Below are 18,479 nucleotides of genomic sequence, written 5' to 3' on the forward strand. Positions count from 1 at the left end.
AGAGACTCAGCTTCATTAGTTAGCAGTAATGCGTTCGAGGACCCACTCATGCCTTCTCACGCACTCTGCTGCTAACTAAGGAGACAGACCTGGTCTTTGGCCGCCTACGGGCTCTCTGAAGCTAGGTCTCTGTCTCCGAACCGTTGCCTCATTCTGAGTAGGTCTGGTACGCTGAGCCTTTTAGGGTGGTCAGTTGCAGCGCTGAAAAGTGTTCCTGATCATCTCAATTGGTTCATGTATTTTTGACTCGGCTAAGGCAATTCAGTTCGTCTGGCACCCGTTCGGTCCGGTGCTGCCTGTGTCATTATGTGTGTAGGTAGTACCGTGACGAGCGTGGTCATCGCTTCCCACTGGTGAGTGTTGCGATGAGGCCATTCCTCCAGCCAATATGGAAACGGGTCTTTATGGGATCCGTTTCTGTAATACTTGGGTTACAGTGAGTTCACTGGGATCTGTGTTTACTGTTCGGGCCTTTTTTGGAAGATAAAAAGCCCCCGTTCAGTTTTCACACAGCAGGTAAAACTGTGGTCCTTCAGTGGTTGCAACGAAGGACCTGCTGGATCAGTTCTTTGGGCTCCACTCTTCCGCGAGACATGGGTCATCCCGTACCTGGCGTCTGGGGTGGAGGTCTTGGTACGGGTCCTTACCCTACGAGTGCTGCATAGCCAGTTGGGTTCGCAGGTCAACTGAGAGGGGTTCCTTTCCTAAACAGAGAGGAACCTTTCTTAGTCTGGAGGTGAACTTGGTTTACATGTTCCTCGTCAGTGTCCGGTCAGTGTTGGGGTGAGAAAGGGTCCCACTGATTAATTTCAGAGGCTCCCGGGGCATGTGTGAGACACAGCCATCCTGGATGATTTCCTCCATGTGTTGACCGCTTCAACATTGACTTTATGACCAGATTCGCTAGTGGCCGTGGCAGAGTAGCACACTCACGTGGTGTGCTACCAAACCCTTAGCCGTGTACAGGTCTTGGTAGGGCGTTGCTAGGCAGTTGCTAGGGTGTTCTGGGTGGTTGCTATGGTGTTGTTAGGCGGTTGCTAGGGTATTCTGGGTGGTTGCTAGGGCGTTGCTAGGCAGTTGCTAGGATATTCTGGGTGGTTTCTAGGGCGTCGCTAGGCAGTTGCTAGGGTGTTCTGAGTGGTTGCTATGGTGTTGCTAGGCGGTTGCTAGGGTATTCTGGGTGGTTGCTAGGCGGTTGCTAGGGTTTTCTTGGTGGTTGCTAGGGCGTTCTGGGTGGTTGCTATGGTGTTGCTAGGCGGTTGCTAGGGTATTCTGGGTGGTTGCTAGGGCGTTGCTAGGCAGTTGCTAGGGTATTCTGGGTGGTTGCTATGGTGTTGCTAGGCGGTTGCTAGGGTATTCTGGGTGGTTGCTAGGATGTTGCTAGGCAGTTGCTAGGGTGTTCTGGGTGGTTGTTATGGTGTTGCTAGGCGGTTGCTAGGGTATTCTGAGTGGTTGCTAGGCGGTTGCTAGGGTATTCTGGGTGGTTGCTAGGCGGTTACTAGGGTATTCTTGGTGGTTGCTATGGTGTTGCTAGGCGGTTGCTAGGGTATTCTGGGTGGTTGCTAGGCGGTTGCTAGGGTATTCTTGGTGGTTGCTAGGGCGTTGCTAGGTGGTTGCTAGGGTATTCTGGGTGGTTGCTATGGTGTTGCTAGGCGGTTGCTAGGGTATTCTGGGTGGTTGCTAGGGCGTTGCTAGGCAGTTGCTAGGGTATTCTGGGTGTTTGCTATGTTGTTGCTAGGCGGTTGCTAGGGTATTCTGGGTGGTTGCTAGGCGGTTGCTAGGTGGATGCTAGGGTATTCTTGGTGGTTGCTAGGGCGTTGCTAGGTGGTTGCTAGGGTGTTCTGGGTGGTTGCTATGGTGTTGCTAGGCAGTTGCTATGGTATTTTGGGTGGATGCTAGGGCGTTGCTAGGCAGTTGCTAGGTTTTCTGGGTGGTTGCTAGGCAGTTGCTAGGTGTTCTGGGGGGTTGCTAGACAGTTGCTAGGGTGTTCTGGGTAGTTGCTATGGTATTTTTGGTGGTTACTAGAGCGTTTCTAGACGTTGCTAGGGTGTTCAGGATGGTTGCTAAGGTATTTTTTTTAGTTGCTATGGTGTTACTAGGTGGTTGGTAGTTGTCAAAGATGGTTACTATGGAGTTTTTATAGAGTTATTAAAATCTTTAATAACGAGTGCCTTCAGTACGGCACTCGGCCTGCGGCCTCGTGCCTATGGCCGAATAGGCACAAGCATGGAGCAATATCGCAAGGCCACGAGTGTAAAATTGCTTTAAAAAATAAAAAGAAATTAAAAAAATATTTTTTTTTGGTTTAGGGTGGTTGCTAGGGAGCTCTTAGTGGTTGCTAGGGTGCTGAAACTGGTTGCTAGGGTGTGGCTATGAAGATTTTAGGCCATTACTTATTGGTTGCTTGATAATATAAATCCTCTGAGGGAGAGAGAGAGGGAGAGACGCAGGGGTGTCAGGCCCTTTGGAGTCTGTGTGTGTGAAAACGTCGGTTTGGATTTGAATTTTTTTAGAATGCCCAATGTAAAGTCAATGGGACTTTTTTGGCCGCTTTTTCATCTGCTGTGCGAACATCGTACACCCGATCGCTTAGAAAAGTCATAGCACACCTCTCCTCAATGAGCCGGTCGATTTGACACCTCACTCAGGGGTCTGAGACAAACGGTGCGGGGCGAGTTACGCGCCAAACTTTGTGTGGAATAATAAGAATAACTAGAATGTACATTTCCTGAAGAAAATGTGAAGTGGTGCTTGCAGTGGCAAAACTCGCCACTCGGTTGCTAGGGTGTTATACATGATTGCATACAAGCCAACAACCATGTCTGTACGATGTTCTGGTGCTGAGATATGGCTTATTCATGTTGTTCAGGTGGTTGCTAGGGTGTTGCTAGGGTGTTCTGGGTGGTTGCTAGGGCTTTGCTAGGTGGTTGCTAGGGTGTTCTGGCTGGTTGCTATGGTGTTGCTAGGCGGTTGCTAGGGTATTCTGGGTGGTTGCTATGGCGTTGCTAGGGTATTATTGGTGGTTGCTAGGGCGTTGCTAGGCAGTTGCTAGGGTGTTCTGGGTGGTTGCTATGAAGTTGCTAGGCGGTTGCTAGGGTATTCTGGGTGGTTGCTATGGTGTTGCTAGGCGGTTGCTAGGGTATTCTGTGTGGTTGCTAGGCGGTTGCTAGGGTATTCTGGGTGGTTGCTAGGCAGTTGCTAGGGTGTTCTGGGTGGTTGCAATGGTGTTGCTAGGCAGTTGCTAGGGTGTTCTGGGTGGTTGCAATGGTGTTGCTAGGCGGTTGCTAGGGTGTTCTGGGTGGTTGCTATGGTGTTGCTAGGCGGTTGCTAGGGTATTCTGGATGGTTGCTAGGGTGTTGCTAGGCAGTTGCTAGGGTGTTCTGGGTGGTTGTTATGGTGTTGCTAGGCGGTTGCTAGGGTATTCTGGGTGGTTGCTATGGTGTTGCTAGGCGGTTGCTAGGGTAATCTGGGTGGTTGCTAGGTGGTTGCTAGGGTGTTCTGGGTGGTTGCTATGGTGTTGCTAGGCGGTTGCTAGGGTTTTCTGGGTGGTTGCTAGGCGGTTGCTAGGGTATTCTGGGCGGTTGCTAGGCGGTTGCTAGGGTGTTCTGGGTGGTTGCTATGGTGTTGCTAGGCGGTTGCTAGGGTATTCTGGGTGGTTGCTAGGGTGTTCTGGGTGGTTGCTATGGTGTTGCTAGGTGGTTGGTAGTTGTCACAGATGGTTACTATGGAGTTTTTATAGAGTTCTTAGCATGATCTTGGCATGATTTAGCATTTAACTAATTGCTATTAGCATGTAGCTATTCACTGCTAGCATGTGTAGCATTTTGGAAGTGCTGTTTGCTAGCATGAGTCAAAAGAGCCAAACCTCATCTCTATACTATGTTCTGATACAGAGATATAGGTCTTGCAAAATGGTTGCTTAGGGTACTCAAGTTTGGTTGCTATGGAGTTGCTTGGGAGCTTGAAGCTTTAAACTTAATACGTTTAAAGTGGTTTGAAGTTTAAAGTGGTTTACGAGTTTTGAGTTTACAAGTTTAAATGAGTTTAGAGTTTAAGTTTAAATGAGTTTAGTGTGTGTGTGTGTGTGTGTGTGCACACACAAACACACACACACACTCAGAATTTATGAGTTTAGAGTTTATAAGTGTATAAATTGATGAGTTTATAAGTGTTAGAGTTTAGAGTTCATTAGTTTAAATGAGTCTCATTGGCTAATATAGTATATAGAACGGCAGTTTGGTTTAGTCTTCAAGGTATTTTGATTTGAATTTTCGTCGGTTGATGAGTTTGAATCTAAATTTGAATTTTTTAGAACTCCCCAATGCAAGTCAATGGGAGTTTTTCCGAGTTTTGATCGTCATTTTTAGGAAAACCGTAAGTCCGATCAGTCTGAAAAGATATAGCAACGCGAGTCAGATCAGTTTGAGTGTCTGAGCCGAGTTTGGAGTATGTAGAGTTAAAGCTCTAGGAGGAGTTTCATATAGAAATTTTAGTCTCGGAATAATAATAATAAGTTTAAATAGGATTTCAGTAAGTTGGCTCTTTCAAGCCAACTTAATAATAATAAGTTTAAATAGGATTTCAGTAAGTTGGCTTTCTCAAGCCAACTTAATAATAATAATAATAAGTTTAAATAGGATTTCAGTAAGTTGGCTCTCTCAAGCCAACTTAATAAGTTTAAATAGGATTTCAGTAAGGTGGCTCTCTCAAGCCAACTTAATAAGTATGAGCAATAACAATAGTGATGCCTTGCTTTCAGCAAGCACCACTAATAAGAATAAGTATGCAAGAGAACACTAGTGATGCCTTGACTTTGTCAAGCACCACTAATAATAAGTATGCAAGAGAACACTAGTGTTGCTTTGAAAAGCACCACTAATAAGTATGAGCAATAACAATAGTGATGCCTTGCCTTTGGCAAGCACCACTAATAATAATAATAAGTATGAGCAATAACAATAATGATGCCTTGCCTTTGGCAAGCACCACTAACTAGAATGTACATTTCCTGAAGAAAATGTGTGTGGTGCTTGCAGTGGCAAAACTCGCCACTCGGGTGCTAGGGTGTGGTTAGCTAGTTTTAGCAAGATGATAACAAAATTAGCATCATGCTAGCATGATAAGCATGTGACTAACATAATGCTAGCATGATTAGCGTGTAGCTAGCATGATTAGCCTTTTGTTAGCATGATGCTAGCATATTTTTAACAAGATGCTAACATGAATAGCATGTTTGTTAACATGTTTGTAGCAAGAATCTAACATGATTAGCATGTAGCTAGTATCATGCTAGCATTATTAACATGTTGGTAGCATCATGCTAGCATTACTAGCATTATGCTAACAACATGTTAACATGATTAACATGTAGATAACATCATGTTAGCATGATTAGCATGTAGCTAGGATCATGTTAGCATTATTAGCATGTTGATAGCATCATGTTAGCATGATTAACATATAGCTGGCATCATGTTAGCATGATTAGCATTTTTTAGCATCACAATATCATGATTAGCATGTAGCTAGTATCATGCTAGCATTATTAGCATGTTGATAGCATCATGCTAGCATTATTAGCATCATGCTAGCATCATGTTAGCATGATTAATATATAGCTAGCATCATGTTAGCATGATTAATATATAGCTAGCATCATGTTAGCATGATTAGCATTTTTTTAGCACGTTGCTAGCATGGTTTACCATGATTTACCATAGTTTACCATGATTTACCATAGTTTACCATGATTTACTATAGTATACCATGATTTACCATGTTCAAGTATGATTTACTGTGATTCTAGCATGATTTACCATAGTTTACCATGATTTACCACGATTTACCATAGTTTACCATGATTTAGTCAAAAGAGCCAAGCCTCATCTCTATACGCGGTTTTGATGCAGAGATATACGTTTTACTAAACGGTTGCTAGGGTACTCTTTTTGGTTGCTATGGAGTTGCTTGGCAGCTGCCAATGATGAAACTGCAAAGGCTTCTTGTCACTATGAATGATATAAACCAACTCCCATGCCTCTGTGACATTCAGAATGGAAGATATCCCTCTTTGGATTTTGGTTGCTAGGGTACTCTGTTTGGTTGCTAGGGAGTGGCTTGGCAGCTGCCAATCATGAAACTCCAAAGGCTGCTTGTCAGTATGAATGGCAAGCACCACTAATAAGTATGAGCAATAACACTATGATGCCTTGTCTTTGGCAAGCACCACTAATAATAATAAGTATGGAGAAGAACAATAGTGAGTGCCTTGCCTTTGGCAAGCACCCACTAATAATAAGAATGGAGAAGAACAATAGTGATGCCTTGCCTTTGGCAAGCACCACTAATAATAATAAGTTTAAATACAATATCAGTAAGTTGGCTTTTTCAAGCCAACTTAATTACCCAAATGTCTACAAAACCCTGAGCAAATTTAGTTGATCCTGGACGAGCCCCCATAAGTTACAACCCCTTGGCATACAACATAATCAAATTTGCACAAATATGTATTTAATCAGGAAAACAAACATAACTACATTAAAGTAAAAGATAAAATATAAAGATACAAAAACATCAGCATCAACATCAACATCAGCATCAACATCAGCATCAACATCAACATCAGCATCAACATCAGCATCAACATCAAAAGCCTTGGACTGGAGAGGGTGAGAAAGCCAGCATTACAGCAAGACCAGCAGAGGCCAATCCCCAAGCTCCTTCCTCCTCTTGAGCTATCCTCCAGCTTCTTATAAGCAGTGGTTAATCACCGTCAAATCTCCACACCTGTTTCACAGCACTTAACCAGAGGACACAAACACTGTGTCCAAATTCAGGGTCTGCATCCTCCTTAGGATCCTTCCTACCCGGTTGAAGGAGGAGGGGTCCTCCGACGACCGCAAAACCCGGAAGTCGGTGTTTGTGAATTTGGACATCCTACCCTTCTTTCAGTTCCCTCCCTTACCCGTTGCTCATATCCTGTCGCCTAGCAACCGTGACAGCGCTAAGCAAGAAGCGGGAAAATGGACAAACAAAGAGTTATTCTCCTCATTTTAATTCTTTTGGAAGAAATAAAGCAATTAAATAAATTAAATACTTTCTTTGCTCGTTGTCGGAGAGTTTTTTATATCAGACTACAAGACAGTCATATCCAGGTAAGCCATTATAGCCTATTTTTATTTATGTTTTTAAGTATTTTGCTACTTTCCCCTACAAATTCATTGAGCCGAAGCATAAACTTTAGCTTGTTTTGTCAGAGAAACTCTATCTATCTATCTATCTATCTATCTAAATAATGATATAGATATAGATTATATATATATATATATATATATATATATATGAAGAGTTTGGTTCCAAAACGCGATAAATCCATTTTGATTAATTTGAGTAAAAATGTGTTTTCTTTACCAAGAATTTGGCAAGATGAAAAACGCTATTTTCTGTTTCAAACTTTCACATAGCATATTTAGGTTATAATAACAAAACAAATTCAAATCCAGATTTTGATTTTCATAATTTTTTTATTATAAAAACTGATCATTTTTTCCCCAAAATGCAATAAATTCATAACACTTTTTTTCCCCAAATGCAATTAATCCATTGAATCAATATAAAAGTTATTTTTCATATTGAAACTGTTGAAAATACACAACAAAATAAGTTGATCCATCCACATATGACAGCCTGAACTCGATCAATATCTTATTAACGTTACAGGCACTGGACTAAAAATACATTCAATCAGCTATCGCTAGGAAATACCTCCTGAACTTTTTTGACGGCGATCATCTGTAAAACGGCTTAGTCCTGCTCGGTTTTCGTTGACTTTGAGTAAAACAACTGAAAGTTTTTCAAAAGATCCCCTGGGTTCAACGTGTCAGCGTGACAGAAGTTTGATGCTGTCGTGTGAGAACAAGCAATAGCCGGCATTTTTCCTCCTCCCGCGCCTCGTCTTCTTAATCTCCTCACGTAAATGATTAGATTTCGATGGCTTACGTTTCTTCCCTACCGCAGAAACCACCACAGGTTCATCAATGCCGTCAAAATTATAAAAGATTTTGTTTGATTGTTGATCAAAAAGTACAAAGTAGATAGGAAAAACTAGGATGCCGGGTGTATTCAAAGCGCTGCCGTTACTGTTTACAGTGCGTGGAATAGTGCGCTGTGATTGGTTGAGAGCGGATTTATCTCATTCTGCAGAGAAAGGAGACTGGCGTTTGTCGCGGTTTGGAAAGAAAGGGAGAAAACATGACAGAATAACACGGCGGATATCGCATTTTACATAAAATTTAAAATGGACTTTTCAATACTGACCCTATACAATACTGATTTTTGCAGGAACTCAATTTTTTTTTTAAATGGCGTTTATCGCGTTTTGGAACCAAACTCTTCATATATATATCAATAATATGTATATAATTATTCATGTAATATGTATAATGTGCATTGTATTAAAAAATAATTGGAGTTTTGATATTTAAATTTGTCTTAAGGTAGAATAATGCTTTTATCTGTTAAACACTTATTCTAATGTACTAATTATATTATGTATTTGTTCTCTACTTTTCCTTAACCAGACCAGACCCCGTTACTGCAGGATTAACCTGAGTGTCCCAGTTTTGGACCGTTTCTTCAGCCAGGAAGATCCCCGACCAGACTTTCGGCTGAGCAGGGAGTCTCTGGCAGTGTTGCAGAACCTCCTGAACCAGGAGAGAAGACATGGGTGGGGTGCTACAATAGAGACCCTGGTGTTTCTCTTCTGGTTGGCCTGTGGAGCATCCTACAGGGTGGTCTCAAGAGTGTTTGGGATGCCCCGGTCCACCGTCCACTACATTGTCCACCGAGTGACTGAGGAGGTGGTGGCCATTCACCACATGGTCATCTTCCTCCCGAAGACCCCGGAGCACCTGGAAGAAGTGTCCCGCGGGTTTGCAGGGCTGGCACGCCACAGAGCTTTTATCAAAGCTGCAGGTGCCATCGACGGCTGTCACATCCGCATCAAGCCTCCGAGCGGCCCTGATGGTCAGTGCTACAGAAACAGGAAACTGTTTCCATCCATAATCCTTCAGGCTGTTTGTGACCATCAGGGCCGCTTCATCGATACGTACGTGGGCTGGCCTGGATCGGTGCACGACTCCAGGGTGCTCCGCCACAGCCCACTGTACGCTCAGTCATCCTACCCTCCTCCAGGGCATTTCATCTTGGCCGATGGAGGATATCCATGCCTCCAACGGCCTCTCCCCCTCATCACTCCTTACAAGAGGCAGGTGCAAGGTGTGGGAGCCCAGCGCTTTAACAGCCATCATTCCAGGGCACGCTCCATTATAGAGCGTGCTTTTGGAATGATGAAGACAAGGTTCCGGTCCATCTTCCTGCAAGCGCTGGAGGTGCACTACACCTTTGTTCCTCATGTAAGTTACCAGCCAGTGTTATATTAAATTATTTTTTTTCAATATCACAATATACTAAATTTATATATGCTATTGCAGGTTGTGACAGCATGCACCATCCTCCACAACATCTACCTCAGTGCCGGAGACGTGTTGGCACCTGAGGATGAGCCTGAGGACGATGTGGAGGAAGATGAGGGGGAGGCTGACATGGAGGCCGTCAGCGGTGCTAAGTGGCGGGACCAACTCTGTGCTGAGGTGTCTGCCCTGGAGGTTGTACCACCAGGTCATGACTACCTTTAACAAGCAAGTAAACAATAACTTTAATATCTTATTTAAAAAGTACTTTGTCATGAAAGGATTGGATTCAATTTCTCCTGTTTACATATTTATTAATGCATGTTACAGATGTGACAGCCGTTGATTGAGTCGCTCTGCAAACCCTGCTTACATCAAACATCCTGAAGCTCTCTGCAGACCACCCTGTGATGTTTCACTCGCCAACCAGAGGACCAGCCACGGATCCCTGCTGCACTCCATCCATGTCTCTCATCCTTTCAGCGGCTCCAGCAACACTGCCAGGGACTCCCGTTGTAATTAAACATAAAAATGGTCCAATACCTGGTCACTCAGATTAATCCTGCAGTGATTTGTTAAAATCTGTTGTCCTGTAAATAGTTCTGTAAATAGTTTCTGTATGTTCTTGAATTTTGTTACCTCAATTTTGTTTTCTGAATGTTATTAAATAATTATTCACTTAATTTTCTTTACAAATGTTCCTTTTACTTTGAAAAGTATGGAAAATAAAAAAGAAATACAATGAATGAGAAGTATTTCTTTCAAACAATTTATTTCAAACAACTGAAGCTAACAATGGAAAAAATGTAATCCCTCCCACCCCAAGAAAAAAAAAAAAAATTATTTGGGGACCCAACGCTCCAGAATGGAGAAGAGCCTGTCCATCCTCTCCCTGCTCTCCTGTGCCCTCCTCTCTTCAGCCTGTGCTCTCCTCTCTTCAGCCTCTCTCTGCTGCCTCATGTCCTCCCTGATGAGGTCTAACAGCTCCTGGTCACTGTCCCTTCTCCTCTTCTTCGCTGCTGGCTGCCTATCTCCTTCCCTCTCTTCTTCCTCTCTCTCCTCTTGGTCACTCACTGCTGCACTTGGCCCTGGAGTGTCCATAGGGATGGAGGCAATAAGGACAGGGGGGCAAATTGAAGGCCTTTGTCCTAAAACCTCATCCATTTGGACAAACCAGGGCCAAGTAGCAGCAGTGGGCTTCCCACTCACTCCCTCTCCTGACCTTGGATACTTGCATTCCTAAAGACAAGTAAAAATCTAAACTGTTCACAAAACATGTAAGCTTAAACCTAGGATTTTTTTTAACTGTTACTAACAAAAATATTATTTTCTATATATGGCCATACTTTATATTTCTTTTTTAAATTGTCCCACTTTTTCTTTGCTTGGGCTGGTGTCACTTTACCAGACAGGCCCATCTTCTCCAAGACTATCCTAATGTAGGAGAAAAAGAGAAAATATTGGAATTGTGTTAATCACAGATATCAAAACGACAATTGTGGAACAATACTGTACAGAATTATACTACAAAAGGACAAAACAAGAGAAGTAAGAAAATGTTTCAGCTGTTTAATGACTGCAGGAAATGTTATCTGTACTGCACAAAACAAAAAAGAAACAAAACTGCCTTGATATTACAATGGGATTTCTAAATAGATTTATTCCTGTACCTCCATCCCACAGTGGCAGAGCTCATCGTTCTCTCCCCGGAGCTTTATAAACACTTCTGTCTGCTCTTTCGTCCCTAGAAGCATTAAAAACAGCTTCAATCACTAACAAATTAGCTGTGTGTAAAGGGATATTCACACAGGCAGTAAGGAAGAAGCTAGTTTACGAAAGTAATGTGTTTTTTTTTAACATATAAACGTACAAATGTAAAAAAAATGCTTAACGCTAAAACAAAATGCCTAACTAGACAACCACTGAAAAAATATATTTTTTTGAAAAGCCAGTTTTTAAAAAACTTACATCGAAAAGCATACTCCTCTCCCACTCCGCTACCGCTCGCTTCGTCCGCCATTACGCTCTGCCGAAAAAAATTATGGGATAGGTAGGACGGGAAAGGATCCACCACACCCATCCTTCCAATTCGGGGAAAAGGAGGACGTATTTGTGGGCCGCATTTGAAGGATCCTACGAATTTGGACAGCCTTCGTCGCGGCGCTGTGACGTAACATCCTTCAAATGAGTACTCCGAAGGATGTAGACCCTGAATTTGGACACAGCCAAATAGTGTTACCCAGAGACACCTACTGGACAAAATAAAGTACTACACCCTGTAGTTCGTTACAACATAAATGTAAGAAAATGTAATGAGAGGCATGAATATAACAAAAGTCATTCTGCATTAATCATACCTAATTTAACATACCTGATTTTGACATATATTTGCTTGTAACATCAATTCTAGATAGGAAGCTGTTCACCTGCTCCACTTCCTCACCAATAGTTGACCCAGCTCCTTCCTGGTAGGCCCCACTGTACTTGACCTAACAAGTTTTCAAATCCGACAAAAATCAATGCACTAAAAATTTGTGCATTTCTTGTAGCTGATGAGCATAAACGAAACTTCAGAAAATCCAACTTGCACGGAAAACTATTTATGTAGAAATTATTGTTATAAAGTCAATTTAATTATAATTTTGCGGGAGCTGCAGGGGAGTGCGACCTACCAACCCATAGCTCACTAGCGCCCCTCTGGTCATAATATTTAAGGACCCTTATTTTGATGGGTGTTGACGTGTCCTGGTGATTCTGGGTTCTCCTCTCCCTGGCATTTCCGTTTCCGTTCCTATCCAGATATGTTAGGGCTCTGCTGAATGTGTAATGTGAACAGCTTAAGGCTATGTACAATTTATAGTTTGATTAGAGCGGTTTTGGTGGCGTCGGCGTTGTAGAAAGTTGTGGCGGAGTTTGCTCAGGTACGTGTGGTCTTTTGTATTAACTTTCTTGATCGCTTGCGATGGTGATATTTATTGTGTATTGCTCCCAGTAATAGCAACAACAGCAGGTGTGTGAATGCTGGCCGGTAGATTGAGCCACGGCACCTGTTGCGTCTTGTGTTTGTTCAACCCAAATCGTAAGTACGCATCCCCCTTTTCTTTACATTTGGGATTTGGTAAATTTAGTTTAACCCTTTGGATCTTTTTGGTAAAGGTAAAGAGGGAATGGAACATTGAGATCGTTAAGCCCTATTCCTAGCCAAAGATGCCACACGTAACGCAGCTGCTGTTTTGCTTACGGGCACTTTATTTTTGTTTTGCTTGCATTCATTTATTTGTTTTTGTTGCTTATGGGCATTTCTTTGTTTTTGTTTTGTTTGCGTGCTGTTCTTTTGTGGGTTCTTTTGTGCTGCTTTGCAGGCCTATTTGGCTCTAGCTTAGAAGCATTGAATCTGCAAGGCTGCTGATCAGTTTCGTTTTTGATTGTTTACAATTATAGTTTTGTTTCTTTTTGTTTGTGCTTTGCACTGTTTCTTCGCTTCAGTTTCCTTTTGCTAAGGGTGTTATTTCGTTGTTATTCTCGTTTGCGTTTATTCATTACTCAGATACAGGGATTAAAGTGAAAAAAATTCTTCTGACTGAAATTTTTTTTAGGCCAAGTCATATTCCTTTAACTTTTTACATAGTCGAGACCAATATATTTTAAGGGGAGACGTTTTAAACCGCTTTAATATTGCCAGTAGGCGTATTTTAAAAGCTATTTTAATTATGAAAACCAGGCAGGGAGCATGTAGGCTACTGTAGAGCACGAACGGCAGCATTAATTGTGACTAGCTTCTGATTGATGGTGACCTAGCACTTTTTTACCATTATTGCCATATTGAAGTCTACTGTGCAAAGACACGTACCTGGCTGTTTGATTTTTTTAATTCACGAACTAAAAGGCTTGCCATTCTCCCCCCATTTCGCTAAGCCTTCCCCTTTACTTAAACTTTCGTTAAGTAAAGGGGAAAATATTATATATAGGCAAATTATAACACGTTTACACTAGTGCTGTAGCGGTACGTCGACGTCATATTTTTTGCGTCGACGCTTCTTTATTATTTTTTATTATTATTTTTTGTACCATTCCCGGAGGTACAGCTCGCCACACACACACCGCCCGCCGTGTTATTCTGTCATGTTTTCCCCCTTTCTTTCCAAACCGCGACAAACGCCAGTCTCCTTTCTCTGCAGAATGTGATAAATCCGCTCAACCAATCACAGCGCACCATTCCACGCATTGTAAACAGTAACGGTGGCGCTTACGGCATCCTAGTTTTCCTTATCTACTTTGCACTTTTTGATCAACAAACAAAGAAAAAAATTCGACGGCATTGATGAACCTGTGGTGGATTCTGCCGTAGGGAAGAAACGTAAGCCATCGAAATCTAATCATTTACGTGAGGAGATTAACAAGATGAGGCACGCGGGAGGAAGAGAAATGCCGACTGTTGCTTGTTCTCACACGACAGCGTCAAACTTATGTCGAATGCTGACACGTGAACCCCAGGGGATCTTTTAAAAAACTTTCAATTCTTGTACTCAGTCAACGAAAACCGAGCAGGACCAAGCCATTTTACAGCTGATCGCCGTCAAAAAAATTCAGAAGGTATTTCTTAGCGATGGCTGATTGAATGTTCCCTATGTTTAGTCCAGTACGTGCTAAATATAAGATTAGTAACGTTATTGACCGAGTTCAGAGGCTGTCATGTGGATCAACTTACTTTGTTGTGTATTTTCAACAGTTTCAATATGAAAAATAACTTTTATATTGATTCAATGGATTAATTGCATTTAAAAAAAAAACGTGTCATGAATTTATTGCATTTTTGGGAAAAAATCATCTGTTTTTATAATAAATCTTTGAAAATCAAAATCTGGATTTGAATTATTTATGTTATTATAACCTAAAGATGCTATGTGAAAGTTTGAAACAGAAAATAGTGGTTTTCATCTTGCCACTTTCTTGGTAAAGAAAATAAAAATTTTACTCAAATTAATCAAAATGGATTTATCACGTTTATACTATATTATTCAGAAGTAAACATTGTAGCTGACAGTGTGTTTATGTCAGAATGTTTATTTTTTAAACCACAACCTTCTAAGTGCTGCTTTTACTGATATATTTAACAATATCTTTTGCATTTCTCATCCAAATAACGTCAAACTTGGCACTGCACTTACTCGTGCCCAGACAGCTGTCGAGTTTGAAATCCATCGGAGTAACGGTTCGAGAGATATGCGAATAACAGACAGGATAATTAATTCAAATTAGTCGTTAGATTAGTCGACTAATCGATAAAATCGTTTAATAAATAATCGTTTACCCCAGCCCTAGTTTACACAAAATTTGTTAACACACACAAGTACTTTTCCCCTTTACTTAACATAAATTGTAAGAATATGACTAATAGTAAAGACTAGTACTAACCCAGCCGGCACATGACCGACCTTCAACGTTGAAAAATGGTTGAAATAATGTCAGTTGTTGTTTTAACGTTGAAATAACGTTGAAATAACGTTTAATGCTAAATGGTTGAAAAAGGTTAACAAAACGCTTCTAAATCAACGTTGAAATATGGTTGAATAATGTCAGTTGTTATTTCAACGTTGAAACAACGTTGAAATAACGTTTAATGCTAAATGGTTGAAAAAGGTTAACAAAAACACTTATAAATCAACGTTTAAATTTTTACAAGATCTGTATGTTGAAACAACGTAATGTTTTCGACAACATACTACAAAAATATCTGCCTTTTAACATATTATTATGATAATTAATTAGCATTTAATTACTTTTTATCATAACAGCTCTTCAATGTATGTTAAAATACAATTATTATCATTATTAACAATAGTTTCACCCTCAAGAGAGCAGTGCAGCAGAAACCTTTTGCCTTATGTGATTTTGTGTGAATTTACCATTTTGTCTGCTTGCCTAACAGTTTACATTGAATTACTACATTTGTATTCACACTGTCATGTCATTTGACCAATTAATTAAATATTAATACAGACTGCACTCAATAGCCTACAACACTATGTTAACTCGCGCAAACTATTGTTATTGGTTGTTTCGCCGTTTTACTTTGAGCATGATTGGTTAATCTGTCTGTCTTCCAGGAAACTGTCCAATGAGAATGTGCGCGGCTCTGCCCGCCTATTTTAAATTTGAAAATACGTCCGTTATTATTACTCTCGGTCGGTGACTGTGAGCTGCTGCTGCTTGCGTTGATTACTCGGTCAGACCTGGATTATTTTATTTTATTTTATTTTTCTGCCTGTTGAATTCTTAAATTTTGAGCGAATTTGAGTTGATATGTCAATGAAGAACAAAAGCTGGAATGTGAACGGAGGAAGGGGTCGTACGTGGTCTGTAAAAATACTGGCGATATCAGGTAAGAAAACATTTTTCAGTCCTTAACAAGTCTAACGTTTAGGGACACGGTTAAGTTAACGGTCATAGGTTTACTGCAACCTCATAAAATAAATAAGTTATCTCTGTGTGTGTGTGTGTGTGTGTGTTTGTACTGCTTCACCATTAGCGTAGCGATATTAGCATGTATTTCAATGTAAGTTTTAGTACCATCTGACATTGCGGTGTTTTGCTGTTGATAACGTACTTATGTGTTTAATATTGTCAGCTAACATTAGTTTAAAAACGCATGAGAGGTAAAAAAAAAGTGTGGGAATGAGTAAAGTGGTAAAACCGTCATTTATTCAGTTTACATAACCTCTTCAAACACTGATAACGATATTGAAAATATATTTGTTTACATTTTTTTTTAGATCAAGCAGCATTGGAATAAAATTATTTATCGGGAGAGAACACCCAACAGAAAGATCCATTCACCAACTAACTTACAGTAAGTCAATTTTACCCACTGTTCGAAAACCTACACTGGGATTAATAGTATTAAGTATGATTTTCATCTTTAAAGTAAGACATTTAACGTTACTGATAGAAAGTCTGAGTAACTTTTTGTCCTTTTGTCTTCTGCTGAAGTGGCTTACTGAAAGTGGATTCATGTCACCTTCATCAGTCCTTTCTTTAATCACTGGAAACCATCAAGGGAAAGACCCTCAAAAATAGGATAAATGCAGCTGCAGGTAAAATTATTTGATGGTTTGATTTTGGTGTACCATTTGGCTTTTTTGTGTGTGCTTCCCTTGCTATGATACACATTTCTGATGGGATTGCCATGCTTTAAGTGTATGTTTACATTTTTAATTATGTAGGCTAATACTAACAGTCTCAAAGATGACAACTCAGTTCATGTTGTGTGAATGTTATAATGGCAAACGTTTTTACAATTTAAATCAATTTTTAAGATTGTTTAAAGGAATGGTAAAAAACATAAACAAAAAAAACCCTGCTTTTTATGGACTTTTCATTGAATAATTTCTTCTTTCCCCCCCTTCAGATTCGCAAAGGATCCAGATGATTACTGGCAATTTGGTGGAGGATTATTCTTTAGCTGCTACATTGCACTATCACTTCTGGTACAGATTCATTGGCCTTTTGTGTTTTTATTTTATTTTACTTGATTTAATAAATTACTTTTAATTAGTACAATGTATGGTTAGGATTCTGAATTAAAACAGTGTAATGTTCTCCACAAATATTATCAGAAATATATAATTGTTGAAACAATATAAACCTGCATTGAAAGATATAAAGAACAGCAGACCTCAACCCTCTCAGCTCAACACCACAATTTGTTGATTTCTTCATCTGGTTTAAGGATGAAATCATGACCTTATGATTATAGTAACCGTAACTGACACATGGAGTAATAGTAATTTTTTTACAATTCCACCTTGGGGCTCTGAAGAATTTCTTGTGTAAATGTACATCTGAATACATTAAAATAAGTGTTTTAGAATGGATAGTGTTGTATACTTTGTTTTCTACCCAACAAATTGAACTGTAAAGTGAAAATCTTATACATGATTTATTTTGTATTCAGTGTTTTTGCTTTTATTTATAGGATAGTAGCAGACAGCGGGCACGAAGTGAAGAGGAAGTGATGGCATCGGAATGGACCTCGAGCTGGGACTCTGTCGGAGCACTGCACAAGGCTGTCACATTTTATTGAGAATTTAAAAACTTTTTTTTTTACACTTTAAATATTAAATGTTTAATTTAAGGGTTACTGTAATTGAACAAAAACTGTCTTTAAATATTCCATTTAGATGTTTACTTCTACAGGTTTTTAACATTAATTTGAAAACGCTGCAATTTAAAGTTTGAGATGTTTTTCTTTTTTGTATTTTTCGACTTGTTTTTTCAGAATAAAACTTTTTACAATCTTGAGCATGTGTTAACTCATTATTTAATGTGTTTAATTAAGCCATTGCCGCCAGTCATTTAACAGTTAACATTTTTTATTGTACAGTATGGACAGTTAATCACAAATTCAGTCAGCATTGTCATGACTCATGTTCCAACTGCAAACTAGTTTGTAATTGAATGTACAATTTTCCCATTAGATACTGTGTCTAGGGTAGTATTGCAAATTATGCATAGCAAGTTACATAATTACAGTTGCTTTGATTTTCTGTACAAATGTAATGTCTTCAGAGAGTACAGTGAACAGGAAACTCAATCTATAGTTTATTCAATGTTGAAAAATAAGATATAAGGTATTATTTTTCAACGTTGTTTCGTTTTGCAAAATCAATTCAACCTCAACGTTGCTGCAAGACGGTGAAACAACGTCACGAAATCAACGGTGAAACAACGTCACGAAATCAACGGTGAAACAACGTCACGATTTCAACGTTGAATCGTTTTGCAAAATCGAATCATAATCCAACGTTGATTCAACCTTGGGCCAGTCATTTAAAAATATAAAAAATAATACAAAGAAAAATAGTGGCATTTTGGGGTTAATGGAAACGACAGTTACCATGGTGAATACACAATATTAACACTAACTGTTAATGAAACATGGAAACTGCTCCTGGTGAATAGAATGAAAATCATCCCTGCATTACTTTTATTTCGGGTAATTTACAACGT

General features: G+C 40.1%; 1 long non-coding RNA gene across 1 annotated transcript; it reads left to right on the forward strand.

The window, feature by feature from the left end:
* Window positions 1-14,948: 14,948 nt before the first annotated feature.
* LOC311089697 lies at window positions 14,949-18,225 on the forward strand. The gene is made up of 5 exons (XR_014607741.1): window positions 14,949-15,852; window positions 16,244-16,320; window positions 16,461-16,564; window positions 16,879-16,957; window positions 17,446-18,225. It is a non-coding gene; the product is annotated as an uncharacterized lncRNA (long non-coding RNA).
* The last annotated feature ends 254 nt before the right edge of the window (window positions 18,226-18,479 follow it).

Source organism: Abramis brama, assembly GCF_963993115.1.
Source record: "Abramis brama genome assembly, chromosome: 9".
Lineage (NCBI taxonomy): Eukaryota > Metazoa > Chordata > Actinopteri > Cypriniformes > Leuciscidae > Abramis > Abramis brama.